Here is a 14,652-nt window from a genome sequence, read left to right as displayed (position 1 = left end):
GCTCCATGGGAGGCAGCCCATGATTTAATATTCTTGCTTTTGTTTTAATTTTAATAATTAATGGTTCTTCTAGCATAAACTTGAGCTCTCATGAGCAGATTTGATAAATGCACACATCATTTTGAAGCATATGTTTGATTCCTAAGTTTGGTGTGCCTAAAGGCGCTTTAAAATAGCTTTTCAAGCATACTGATCATATAACCATTTTAGGATATATACTCATTTATTCCATTGAAGTATATAGCCAAACATTAAGTTTGGTGTCTACATATGCTATGAATTTCAAAAAAATCACTTTTGCTTAAAGCCTCAAATTCATGAATAGATAAACCATATATTGCATCATTTTATAAGTTTATTGCATTAAGGTAGAAAATAAAATGTTTCTTATAATGAATATACTAATTATGATAGACATTCATTAGGTTTCACATGAATCACTTAGCAGAAAATAAGTTTGGTGTTCACCAAAATTTTGTTCAATTCCTAAGGGGCATTGTTGGTTTTTCATATATAGGAGGGCTTGTTGCTTGGAACACTTCTTCCAATTCTTCATCCACAATACGCCTCAGAGGTTGCACATCCTCCTCAACATTGCTTTCTAATCCAATGGAAGAAGGCTCAACAAGATCATCAAGGGGATTGATCAATGTGGACAAAAAATCACTAATGATGGAATCCACTTCTTGATCAATATCTCTCAACTCTCTATTCACTTCCTTAACATTACTCTCCTCCATAACCTTCTTTCCAAACTCCTTGGAAGAAGGCTCTTCAACTTGAGATTCCTCTATGTACTCAACATATCCTAAGTACCCAACCACTACTTCCTTTTGTTCGATAATCTCTACCTCCTCCTCTTGTTATACTTCTTGCTCTAACTCCTTTTCTTCACCTTGGAGCTTCAAATCCACTCCCTCACTAAGCTCCTTGGTTGTTTCTCCACATTCAACAATGGGAGTACTTGGGATGTATGAGCATAGGTGGGAGGTTATGTGGCTCACGGCTTCTACCATGATAACCATCTTGGCTTCCATCTTCTTAAACTCCTTTTCTGTCCCTTCTTGTTACCTTAGGATATGAGATTCAAGATCTCTTAGTTCTTACGTGAGGGCTTCATTGGGGGGCGGTGGTGGAAGAAAAAGTTCATCAATCGAGGGAAAGGTGTTGTTGTTGGAAGGTGGTTCATATTGGTGAGAGTCTTGAGGTGATGTACATGGAATTTGTGGCTCTTGGAAGTATCGGTGTTGTAATGGTGGTGGTTCTAATGATGGTTCATATGGTGGTTGGTATGATGGGTATGGGTTGGGGTTATATGGAGGTGAACGGTGGTATGAGGCTTGTGAGTATAGTTGTTAAGGACTATGTTGGGGAGGAGGTTCATATGTATGTGGTGGTTCTGGTTGACAATCACAATAGGGGTCATCACATACATTAGATTGGTATACATTAGGATTAGGAGTATACCCATAAGAATCCGAAGAGTGGTTATGTCGGGGTGGTGCTTGAATGGGTCGGATGGAATGAAATGCCTTTTGGTCCTTGCGCATCTCCGTGAGGAGAGTAGTCATATCCCCAAGCACTCTTGTCAAACTTTGATTTCCAAGTCCTTGATGCATGCTATCATTAAAGCTTCCATCTCCTACAACATAGTTTGAACTAAACTCATGGCCAAAGTGATGAGAGTTCATGGTGATAAGAGAAAATAAAAACAAAAGCTAACTAGAAACAAAGAAACCAAATCCTAAAACTAGCAAAAACTAGCAAACAAACCAAAAATCAAGCTATTCACAATATATACAATAGCCAATAACATAGCACCATTGTAAATCCCCGGAAACGGCGCCATTTTGATGAGTGGATTCTCGTACGGTTTAGAATTTCACAAATGAATTCTCGTTGCAAGTATAGTTCTAAACCAACAAAGAATCCTCTGGGTCGTCTCACAAGGAATTGCAATGAAGTAGTCAATTATTGGCTATGAAGGGACAATGGGTTTGATTGATAAAGGGCAAGAAAATAAATGGACAAGAAAGTAGATGGCAAGAAAAATAAATCAAGTAAGCACTTTAAAGAAAGCAATTAAAAGAGAGACATTCATGGCAAGGATCAAGAATGTAGGCTTTCTATCCTAATCATACAATGATTAATTCATCCTATTTAGTCAACTCTGGCAAATGGAAGAAGGTATCATGTTATCTTCACATAGGGAGAACGTTAAACAAGACTAATCAATCATATCAAAATAATAAACAAGAATTTATCTTATTACGTCATCCCCGGCGATGGAGGAAGGTATCATGTTATCCTCATGCTCGAAGAAAGTCTAATAAGACTAGCTAATCTCAATCCAAAAGTCCTAATAACCTACTACTTAAATTAGCAAGAGATTAGTGTCAATGGAAATAATATTAGCTAACAACTCTAGGTCACTAACATGAGTTGGGTATTCATGACTCAAGATCACCTAATTACTCTTTCCAAGCCAAGAATGCTCAAGATCTACTCTAACATCCTTCCAAACATTTTGTCAAACACTTGGAAGGCATACAAGGAAAGCATAATAAATTGCAAGAAATAGTAAAATCAACAACTCAAATCATCAATAAAAGAACATCAAACATTAAATTGCATTAAAGGAGATTCAAATCCAACATGAGCATTCATAAACATAAAAGAGACATGCAAGTAAAATTGACACTACAAACCATGAGAATGAAAGTGTAGAAGCAAGAATTCATAAGGGAAACAAGATGAAAACATGAAATCAATTCAAGATCTAAGAGAAATTAACCTAACCCTAACCTAATTCTAGAGAGAAGAGGGAGCTTCTCTCTCTAGAAAACTAACTAAAGGCTCATCATGACTAACTAAGTGCTCCTCCTTTGCTCCATCTTCAATTCTGCATGAAATACCCTCAGAAACAAGTTCAAATTGGGCCTGGGTAGCTCAGAAATTGCCCCCAGCGTTTTGCCTTTAAGTGAGTCACGTGCGAGCATCGACGCGTACGCGTGGGTCACACGTGCGCGTCGCTTGGCAAAATTCCTATCCACGCGTACGCGTCATGTGAAACGGTCCAAGATTCATAAAAAGTGGCACCCCAAACTTGGGAGTTCATAGATGGTATAAAGTCCCATGCAAAGGAAGTAAGGCTAGGATTTGGAACTTTCACAAGCAATTGAAGCCTTGGCCAATCAAAGGAGACCATCATTCACAATAAGACAATGGATGGATGAATAGAGTTTGGGACCCGGAATAAACATCAACAATCAACAATTTTGGGGGTTTTACTACTTGTTTGAAATTTCTTGATAGCTTGGTGCACATAAATTGGGATTCTAGAGACTATTCGAAGTCCAAGCATTGGTAGGGATTCAAGGAGGAATTCAAGCATAAGCCACCTTGAAAAGAGCCTCATCAATCGTTGGTGCACGAAATTAAAACTCACACAACTGAACTGGCAAGTGCACTGGGTCGTCCAAGTAATAGCTCAGGTGAGTGAGGGTCGATCCCACAAGGATTGTTGGATTGAGCAATCAGTGTTTATCCTATAGATCTTAGTCAGGCGAATAGAAAGGTAGTTGTTGTTGTTGTAGGCGTATAAACAAAACAATAAAGAAGCAATAAAGAATTGAAGAAGAAACAATAATAAGAAATCGGTTAAGGCCACAGAGATGCTTATTCTTCTGGATTAATATTTCTTACTGACTACTTTAACAATGGATGATTCATTCAATGGCAAGGCTGTAAGTGATTAAAGCTAGGGCCATTGGTTATTAATCTCCTCTTATCCAAATTAAATGTCAGGGTTAGTGGCTATTCAATCTGGACAAGGGTGAAGCTCACGCAATTCAATCTCTGGTGATCCTACTCAAAATGCCACAGACAAGGTCGGATCTTCCGGATCGGAGAATGAAGCTCTATGGTTCTAGCCTTAGTGCCACAGAAACCTCAATTACCCATGACTAACAAGATTTTATATCACATATCACAATTAGCCCAGATACTCTATTAGAATCTGTGATGCATTCTCAAGCTGTAGCTCAATACTATCCTGCCATGGACTTGCAAAAACTCATGTAGAATAAAGGGACATACGCCAGTTCCACCCCAGATTCATAAGGATGAAGAACGAAAATGCATCATAGAATAAAATCAAACATATATTAGAGTAGAAAAGTAATGATATTAATCCATAGGAATGAGCAGAGCTCCTATCCTTAACCTAGGAGGTTTAGTAGCTCATAGTTTACAGAAATTCCATGAAAAACGTGTAAAGTGTCTGTGCTTCTTCTCTCTTGGGAGGCATAGTCCACAGGAGGAAGGAAGCCCCTTATTTATAATAAGAACTCCAAGACTAAACCTAAAAGATATTGTTTTAAATTACAAAAAGGAAATAAAATAAGCTAAGAAGTGCTAAAATCCACTTTGGGGCCCACTTGGTGAGTGTTTGGGCGGAGCTTGGCGTCTAACTTAGTTGAGTGGGCATTGAACGCCCACTAGGGAGTATCCATGCTGCTTCCTTACTCGCTTTGTAGCGTTGAACGCCAGTTTGGGCATTCAACTTGGGAGGTTGGTCTTGTTTGGGCGTTGAATGCTAGAAAGGGGGTAATTTAGGTGTTCAATGCCCGTTTTGGGCAGTCCAATCCAGAGAAAGGTATAGACCATTATATATTTCTGGAAAGCCCTGGAAGTTAGTTTTCTAAAATCGTTGAGAGCGAGTTAATTGGACCTCTGTAGCTCTAGAAATACTCATCTAAATGCACGGAGGTCAGGGTCTGACAGTATCTGCTATCCTTTTTGTGTCTCTGAATCAGACTTTGCCAAAACTTGCCAAATTTACCCAAAAATTACCTAAAATCATAAGAAAAACACAAAAGCTCAAAGTAGCATCCAAAAAGTAATTTTTGCACCAAAACCTACAAAAACATAATAAAACTTAACAAAATATACTGAAAACAGTAAGAAAATGACATAAAAAAATGTATAAAATATCTGCTCATCAGAACACTAAACTTAAACTGTTGCTTGTCTTCAAGCAATGATGCCAGGGCATTTTGGCCAGTTTTACTGACCTTTTCCTTACTGTTTTAGGGTAGTTTCATGCATTTTCTTAGTTAATAAGCAAGTCTTGGGTAGATAATCACTTACATCTTGATTTCAAGCAAACATTATGAATTTCATGTGATTTTATGAGAATTATGCATGAATTGAATGACAAATTAGATAATTCATGTCTTATAACTTGGATTAGAGCTTTGATGCACTTTATTTGCTTGATTTTAGGACAAAGGAAGCAAGGAAGAGCCACGTTAGCAACCACGTTAATCTAATTAACGTGACCTCTAACGTGGAATGGGAATAAACTTGCAACGTTAATGAGAAAAGTGATTGCCAATAACGCCTTCGAGACCATCACGGCCCACGTTAATTGTCACGTTAACTACATTAACGTGGTAGTTAACGTGGAGAAAAAGGGAGCTCCAGCATTAGTGGTAAAAGTGAACACCACTAACGCTCCAAATTGGCAATTAGCTACGTTAAGAGTCACGTTAACTTAGTTAACGTGAACTCTAACGTGGAAAGGAAGACCATGCCAACGTTAGTGACACTCACCTTTGTCACTAACGTTGGACTAAGCCCAATTGGCCACGTTAAGAGTCACGTTAACTACATTAACATGAACTTTAACGTGGGAGGAGCAAGGAATCACCAACGTTAGTGACACTCACCTTTGTCACTAACGTTGGACCAAGCCACTATGAGCCACGTTGGCTGCCACGTTAATTGCATTAACGTGGAAGCTAACGTGGAGGAAGGAATGATGAGCCAACGTTAGTGACACTCACCTTTGTCACTAATGTTGGAGATGGCTATCACCACAACGTTAGTGGCCACATTAAGACAATTAACGTGAGGAACTAATGTGAGAAGGGGCGTTTGGAGCATTAGTGACAAAGGTAAGTGTCACTAACGCTCTCGAGGCTAAGGCATGCCCACGTTAAGAGCCATGTTAGTTATACTAACGTGAGAAAAAGGGGGCTAAGAGCAATGTTATTGGCAAAGGTAAACGTCAATAACGCCTGCGATGGACTAAGAGGCAACGTTAGTGCCACTAACGTTGAAGTTAAGATGAACCATCTTGCGCTAGGAACGTTAGTGAAAAAGGTGATCGTCACTAACGTTCTCGAACCCACATTTTCACTTAACGTTAATGCCACTAACGTCCTAGCTAAAGTCCATGCCTACTTCACACTTTCTCTGCAAGTAAAGCTGAGCCCACTGAAGATTCCAAACTGCTTCAAACTCAAGATCCAAAGGCCCATATCCAAAGACTTGAAGAGCCAACTAGAAGATCAGAAGAGTAGTATATATAGGAGTAGGTTTGAACTAGAGAGAGCTTTTGACATTAGGAGAACTACTCTCTGTATAATTTTACTTTCTCTGCAACTTCTAGTTTTACTTTCAGAATGTATTCTCCATCTTTGCTTTCCATTCCCAGAGCTATGAACAACTAAACCCCTTTCATTGGGTTAGAGAGCTCTGTTGTAATTTGATGGATCAATAATAGTTTTCATTATTCTTCTTCTTTCTTTTCTCTTGATTTTACTAGAAAGCTTTCAATCTTCATCCAATTGGGTAGTTTTCTTAGAAAAGAAGCTATTCATACTTGGATCTCTTCGGAACCTTGGAAGAGGAATGAAGAGATCATGCTAGAAATGCTTTCTCATGTTGGACCAAATTGGGGTTTGGATGGATATAGTGACATATAATCCTACCAACACTTTGATTTGGGAATACATGTGGTATAATCAGTGACCACTCTTCATCTCTTCTCATGAGAAATTAGACCAAGGAATTGGCTATTGATCAGATTTGAGAGATTGAATTACCAAGGAATTGGGATTCAATCACTTAAGATTGCCAAGGAGATCAATGAATGCATTGATTGAGGAAGAGATGAAGATGAACTTGATCCAGAGAATACAACATCTCTTGAACCCAATGAATCCCCCATTTCTGATCTTACACATTCTCTTTACTTTCTGCCATTTACTTTTATGTTCATTTCCCCAAATCCCCATTTAAGATTCTGCAATTTACTTTCCGCCATTTATATTTTGCTCTTTAATTCCATCATTTACACTTTCTGCTATTTACTTTCCCGCCATTTAATTTCCTGCAATTCTCAAATCAAATTCTGCTTAGCTCAACTAGAACATTCCTCCAATTAAAGTTGCTTGACCAATCAATCCCTGTGGGATTCGACCTCATTCTATTGTGAGTTTTTACTTGACAAAAATTCGGTATACTTGCCGAGGGAAAATTGTTGAGAGACAAGTTTCCATGCATCAAGTTTATGGCGCCGTTGTCGGGGATTGATTTTGTATCAACAATGATTAAATTGGTGGATAACTAGATTGGGCAATTTTCTTTTGTTTGATTTAAATTCTGTTTGAGTAATTTACTTTCAGTTTTAGTTATTTCCTTCTCTTTACCCCTACCCGTTAGTGGTTGATGCACAGAAAACTTTTCTCGTGACAAATTTCCTTTCGGCAAGTGTACCGAATTTTCGTCAAGTAATAACTCATAAAAGAGTGAGGTCGAATCCCATAGAGATTAATGGATTAAGCAATCAATAGTTCATTGATTATCCTAGTTAGATGATACAGATTTTGATGATGAGTAACAAGGGAATGTAAATTGCATGAATGTAAAGAAAGCAATAAAGTGCAGAAAAGTAAAATGGCAAGAAAAGTAAATATAAGAACTTAAAATAAAATTCAACATTGGGATCAAGAGATATTGCAATCCTCCGGATCAAGTTCATTCTCATCTCTTCCTCAATCAATGCATTCATTGATCTCCTTGGAAATCTTAAGTGATCGAATTACAATTCCTTGTAATTCAATCTCTCAAATCTTGATCAATAGCCAATTCTTTGGTCAATTGCTCATGAGAAGAGATGAAGTATGGTCACTGATTATACCACATACATTCCCAAATCAAGTGTTGGAGGATTATAGTCACATATCCTTCCAAACCCAATTTGGTACAACATGAGAAAGCATTTCTAGCATGATCTCTTTATTCCTCTTCCAAGGTTCAAAAGAGATCCAAGTATGAATAGCTTCTTTTCCAAGATAACTACCCAATTGGATGAAGATCGAAAGCTCTCTAGTAAAATCAAGAGAAAAGAAAGAAGAAGAAGAATAAGAACTACACTTAATCCATTGAATCACAATAGAGCTCTCTAACCCAATGAAAAGAGTTAGTTGATCATTGCTCTACCCAAAATAGAAAAGAAAGAAAGTGCAGAAAAGTAAAGATGAAGATTAAAACTGAAATTGAAACTTCAAAATTCATAAATGAAAAGTACAAAGAAAAGAAAGAGAAGGAAAAGTGTGTGAGGGGAGGGAGTCCGAAGACCCCTCTTCAATCCCCCATTCCAGAATAATCTTTGAATGTAAAAGCTAAGGCCCTTATATAGGCTCTCCTAAATTACAAAATGAAATTAAAAGCAATTTACAATTAAATGAAAATTCCTATTCTAGATGCTTCTTGTGGCCTTGATTGGTTGACACTTGTGGGCTTGCTTCCTTGAGGTTGGATGGTCCTTGAAAGAGAAGTGAATCAAGTTGAGGTCCAGGTGCTAAAGTTAGTGCTAAAGTTAGCCACACTAACGCTACAAGTGTGGCATTAGTGCTAGAGTTATTGTGGCTAACGTTGCACTTGCTGCCCAGTTGGTATTTTTGGGGCTTAAAAGATTCCTCTTGTTTGTACTCCAATTTCATTCCCACTATAGAGTATTATATATCGTTGGAAAGCTCTGAATGTCAGCTTTTTAACGCAACTAGAATCCCCTCAATTGGATCTCTATAACTCAAGTTATGCTCCTTTGAGTGGATATGGTCGCTGGCATAGTTGCTAGCGTTAATGGAAAACGTGAGTCCCGATAACGCTAGCGACCAGGGGCTTAATATCTCCAGGTTCTGGAGCTCAAAATCAATGTCCCACCCATAGTATTATATATCTTTAGAAAGCTCTGGATGTCTACTTTCCAATGCCTTTGGAAGCGCATCATTTGGAGCTCTACAACTCGAGTTACACTTCTTGGAAGGTGAAGAGGTCAGTTGGCCTTACTACAGGTTGATACCATGTTCATCTTTGCACTTTCGGGGCAGGTTTTCTCCCTTAAATTTAGTTTCAACTATATAGTGCCATATATGCTTGGAAATCTCTGGAATCCTACTTTCCAATGCCACTGGAATCACCTCATTTAGAGCTTTGTGGCTCAAGTTATGCGTGTTTGAAGAAGGCATGGTCAGGCTGCCAGGTGAGACTTTTGCCCACGTTAACTACCATGTTAACTTAGTTAACGTGGGTCTTTTTGCTTCGCCAACGTTAGTGGAGATCACCTTTTCCACTAAGTTTGGCGTCTCCCTTTACTTCCACGTTAGTTCCCACATTAATGTAGTTAACGTGGAAGCTAACGTGGGTCTTTTTGCTTCGAAAACGTTAGTGGCACTCACTTTTTCCACTAACGTTGGCATATACCCCTTTCGCAAGCGTTATTGGGGCTCACCTTCCCCATTAACGTTGCTTGGTGCCTTTTGTCCCTACGTTAGAGTTCACGTTAGTGTAGCTAACGTGACTCTTAACGTGGGTCTTCCTTGCTAACGTTCCATGCTCTCCTTCTTCACAGTTAATGCCACTAACTTTTCCCACTAACGTTATGGCTTTCCTTCCTTCCACGTTAGTGCCCACGTTAGTGTAACTAACGTAGCCACTAACGTGGCTCTTCTCTTCTTCTTTTGGCCTGAAATCAATCAAACAAAGTGCATCAAAGTTTTGCTCTTAATCATGGGATCATGCTTCATCCAATTTATCATTCAATTTATGCATAATTCTCATGAAATCATTCAAAATTCACAATGTTTGCTTGAATCATGGTATGATTGCATTTTCAACCAAATACTTGCTTATTTCCTAAGAAAATACATGAAACTACCCTAAAAACAGTAAAGAAAAGGTCAGTGAAACTGGCCAAAATGCCCTGGCATCACAACACCAAACTTAAAGCTTGCTTGTCCCTAAGCAAGTACTGGAACAAGAGAATGATGATTGGAATGCCAAGAGAAATGAGTCATTCTTGTGGAAGTCATGTTCCTGGTTTTATGGTGGTTTCATGCATAGCAACTTAGGTTCATTCCTTCACTGGCTTTCAGACCTTTGTCATGTCCTAGAATACTCACTTGACTGCACCTTATGAGACCTTTATTCATTGATCCTTTTTGTAATTTCAGGGTTTATTTATGTCATTAGGCTAAGTGCTCTGTAAGGGGGCGACTCTTTAAGATAAGCTTTCAGCCAACACTCCTGATCCAGTTGGTTCAAGGTGCTAGGTGTTAAGACACCCCTAAGGACTTACTTCCTCAAGTCTCTTTCCCCCATACATACACACCACAGGCATATGGTTTATTTATTTTCTTTCTTGAGAGCTTGGTGTCCAGCACCTCTTTGGGTTACTAAATGCTCTGTAGCGAGGGTTACTCTTGATAGTGGACTTTCAGCTGATAATCCCGAGTTAGTTAACCCAAGTTACCAAGTGATAAGGCACCCCTAAGAGCTTATTCATCCACGTAAATCCCTCACACAGGAGCACCACAGACACATGCCTCAAGATTAAAACTCTTGGTGCCTAGCCTTATTGCTTACTCTTTTTCTTTTATTTTTTTCCACTTTCATTTTTTTCTTTTCCCTTTTTCTTATTAGGATCTTGTTATTTAGTTAGTCTCATGGGGTGTGTTTCAAGCATATGATTCCGGACAGATAGTTGTCTTCCCACCTTGTGGTTGAACCAACTTAGCTAACTTATGACACACCATAAACTCAGGAACTTACTCCATAGTATGCACTCCACTCTGGTCTTTTATAAAACACTCATTCTCTTTTCATTTGATTCAAGAGGACAAGCATACAAATAAGTAAGGAGATGATGCAGTAATGACATTCAGACTAGCTAACACAGCCCTAATCAACAAAAAGTTTAAAAGACAGAATTTAAAAAGGTTCAAACTAACGAGTAACTATCAATCAAAATTGCATTCGGACTTCCAATTTTCAACATTCTAAGTACATGGAATTAAGTGACAATACAACCTTCGGGTGATGGTTCTGGTTGCCCTCTTTTTGTCATCATCCTGGTCTTTGCTACCTCACTTCCGTGGGTGAAGGTGCACCATTTCCTCATAAGATTCCTACAAAGTTACTGGAAGTTGCTTGTTCCCAAAGCACTTGAGAGATAGTTAGCTTGCATGTATGCTTGTAACTTCTGAACATAATTTGGTGTGTGAACACCAAACTTAGTTCCTTGCCTAGTACAAAACCTTGCATATATGTAGAGAACCTTATATCTTGTTTAACAAAACAATTATTAACTAAAGACTAACTACATCTAAGTGGTTTCCCTTGATTGGTTGGAGCTAGCAATGCGCTTTGGGAGTGTAGTGTGATTCTAACTAGTATCCTTTGGTGGAACACCAAACTTAGAATTACACTTTCACTCTTGGATTGTTTTGGTGTGGAATACCAAACTTAGCTCCTCGCAATACAGGGGAAACAACCTGTGACCTTTATTGAAATAAAGATGAAAAGGAAACTACCTGAGGTTGGGTTGCCTCCCAACAAGCGCTCTTTTAATGTCATTAGCTTGACATGTTGTTCATGAATTTCTTCCTCTTCTTCCAGTTTGTTAAGAGGAATGACCTCAAGAGGGAAGGGGAGCCAGTTAATGCCTCTTGTTTTGAGTGCCTCTCTCTAGCAAGCCTTCTTCTGTTGTTAGCTTGAGTAAACTTGCTTGTTGGGGTAGGGGTGGGATGGCTTTTGGTTGACCTTTTCTTCTTCATGAATATTGTCCTTCTTTTCTTGGTCACCATCATTTTGTTAGTGTTCATGTTGATTGCCTTCACCACCTTGATTTCAGGATTTGGGTATTGTATGATGGGTAGAGCATCCTCTTCATCAAGAACTTCTTGAATTGGTGGTTCAATGAACTCATCCTTTATGCAACTCTCTATTTTATTGGAGTTGTGTGGACTCCCTTAATTGACTTCCTCCCTTTCTTCTGCATGATGTTGCATTGAGCCTTTTGGGAGTGAGTTTGCATGTTCCTTTGTCACCCTTAGTAGCTTCTGTGGGTATAGAGCTTTGGGCTTATATACTCTCACAGCCTCCTCCTTCTTCATATGAATCTCACTTGGTATGACTGCCTCTTTTTCTTGTTCTTCTGATTCCTCCCTTGTTCTTGACATTTGAATGAACTCCTCTATTTCTGGAGAGAGTGAAGTGGTCTCTCGTTGTAATCTCAGCTCTTCAATGAATTGTTCTTCAGAATAGAGTTGTGCATTCTTTCTCAATCTTTCTTCATGGTCTCTTTTTGCTATTTTCTCCTCTTCGATTATATTTATTATTTCTTCAAGGAGGAGTTCTATCCTAGTGAGTCTCTTCTCTTCTCTACTTTTTCTGAGTTCTTTAATGATGAGTTCCACCCTAGCAAGTTTATCTAAAGGAGGTTGGGTAGGTTGTAATGGTTGGGCGGGGTTGGCTTGTGAATAGAATTGGTTGTTTTGTGGTTGTGTGTTCTGAAAGTGGTATGACTCTTTTGGGTAGTGGATTGAGTTTTGTGGATGGTGAAATGAATTGTATGGATTTGGGATAGACTTTTGTGCTGAGGCATACTCAAATGATGAAGAATTTAGGCATGTAAAACTTGGAGGTGAGGTTGTATAATTGAGAGGTGATGGCTCTTGATGAATGTGGTATGGATGAGTGAAATCTCCTTGATTTTGATCTTCCCAGCCACAACTTGAGTAGTGATCAATTTCACCAAAATATGGACCATTTTGTGGCTCTGGAAAGTATCCCATTTCATGTTCTTGATACTCCCATCCACCATGAGCATAGTAAAGTGAATCATTCTGTGGTGGTGGAGAGGTTCCCATGAAATTTGATTGACTAAAATATGATGGATGCTCCTTTCTTTCCTGCAGAAAGCTCTGTCTCAAACAATAATCACCAAAAGAAATTGGAATCTCCATTGTCACAGATGAGGAAATTCCCAGTGAGGCAATATCACAAACAGTTAGTTAGCAAAAGAAAATAAAGAAACAAAAGAAAAAAATACAAAAGAAAAGTGTCTAATCTAGTAAATCAATCAACCGGTAGTTTGTTAATCACAATTAATCCCCGGCAACAGCGCCATAAACTTGATGCACGGAAAACTTGTCTCGTGACAAATTTCCTTTCGGCAAGTGTACCGAACTGTTGTCAAGTAATAACTCACAAAAGAGTGAGGTCGAAACTCACAGAGATTAATGGATTAAGCAATCAATAGTTCATTGATTATCCTAGTTAGACGATTCAGATTTGTATGATGAGTAACAAGGGAATATAAATTGCATGAATGTAAAGAAAGCAATAAAGTGCAGAAAAGTAAAATGGTAAGCAAAGTAAATATAAGAACTAAAAATAAAATGAACATTGGGATCAAGAGATATTGCAATCCTCCGGATCAAGTTCATTCTCATCTCTTCCTCAATCAATGCATTCATTGATCTCCTTGGCAATCTTAAGTGATCGAATTATAATTCCTTGTAATTCAATCTATCAAATCTTGATCAATAGCCAATTCCTTGGTCAATTGCTCATGAGAAGAGATGAAGTATGGTCACTGATTATACCACATGCATTCCCAAATCAAGTGTTGGAGGATTATAGTCACATATCCTTCCAAACCCAATTTGGTATAACATGAGAAAGCATTTCTAGCATGATCTCTTCATTCCTCTTCCAAGGTTTAGAAGAGATCCAAGTATGAATAGCTTCTTTTCCAAGATAACTACCCAATTGGATGAAGATCGAAAGCTCTCTAGTAAAATCAAGAGAAAAGAAAGAAGAAGAAGAATAAGAATTATACTTAATCCATTGAATCACAATAGAGCTCTCTAACCCAATGAAAAGAGTTAGTTGATCATTGCTCTATCCAAAATAGAAAAGAAAGAAAGTGCAGAAAAGTAAAAATGAAGATTAAAACTGAAATTGAAACTTCAAAATTCATAAATGAAAAGTACAAAGAAAAGAAAGAGAAGGAAAAGTGTGTGAGGGGAGGGAGTCCGAAGACCCCTCTTCAATCCCCATTCTAGAATAATCTTTGAATGTAAAAGCTAAGGCCCTTATATAGGCTCTCCTAAATTACAAAATGAAATTAAAAGCAATTTACAATTAAATGAAAATTCCTATTCTAGATGCTTCATGTGGCCTTGATTGGTTGACACTTGTAGGCTTGCTTCCTTGAGGTTGGGTGGTCCTTGAAAGAGAAGTGAATCAAGTTGAGGTCCAGGTGCTAAAGTTAGTGCTAAAGTTAGCCACACTAACGCTACAAGTGTGGCATTAGTGCTAGAGTTATTGTGGCTAACGTTGCACTTGCTGCCTAGTTGGTATTTTTGGGGCTTAAAAAATTTCTGTTGTTTGTGCTCAAATTTCATGCCCAATATAGAGTATTATATATTGTTGGAAAGCTCTGAATGTCAGCTTTCTAACGCAGCTAGAATCACCTCAATTGGATCTCTATAACTCAAGTTATGCTCCTTT

The sequence above is a fragment of the Arachis hypogaea genome, chromosome 11 (genome assembly GCF_003086295.3).
Source record: "Arachis hypogaea cultivar Tifrunner chromosome 11, arahy.Tifrunner.gnm2.J5K5, whole genome shotgun sequence".
NCBI classification, from domain to species: domain Eukaryota; kingdom Viridiplantae; phylum Streptophyta; class Magnoliopsida; order Fabales; family Fabaceae; genus Arachis; species Arachis hypogaea.
The sequence above is the reverse complement of the archived record's forward strand: the minus strand, read 5'-3'. Positions refer to the sequence as shown.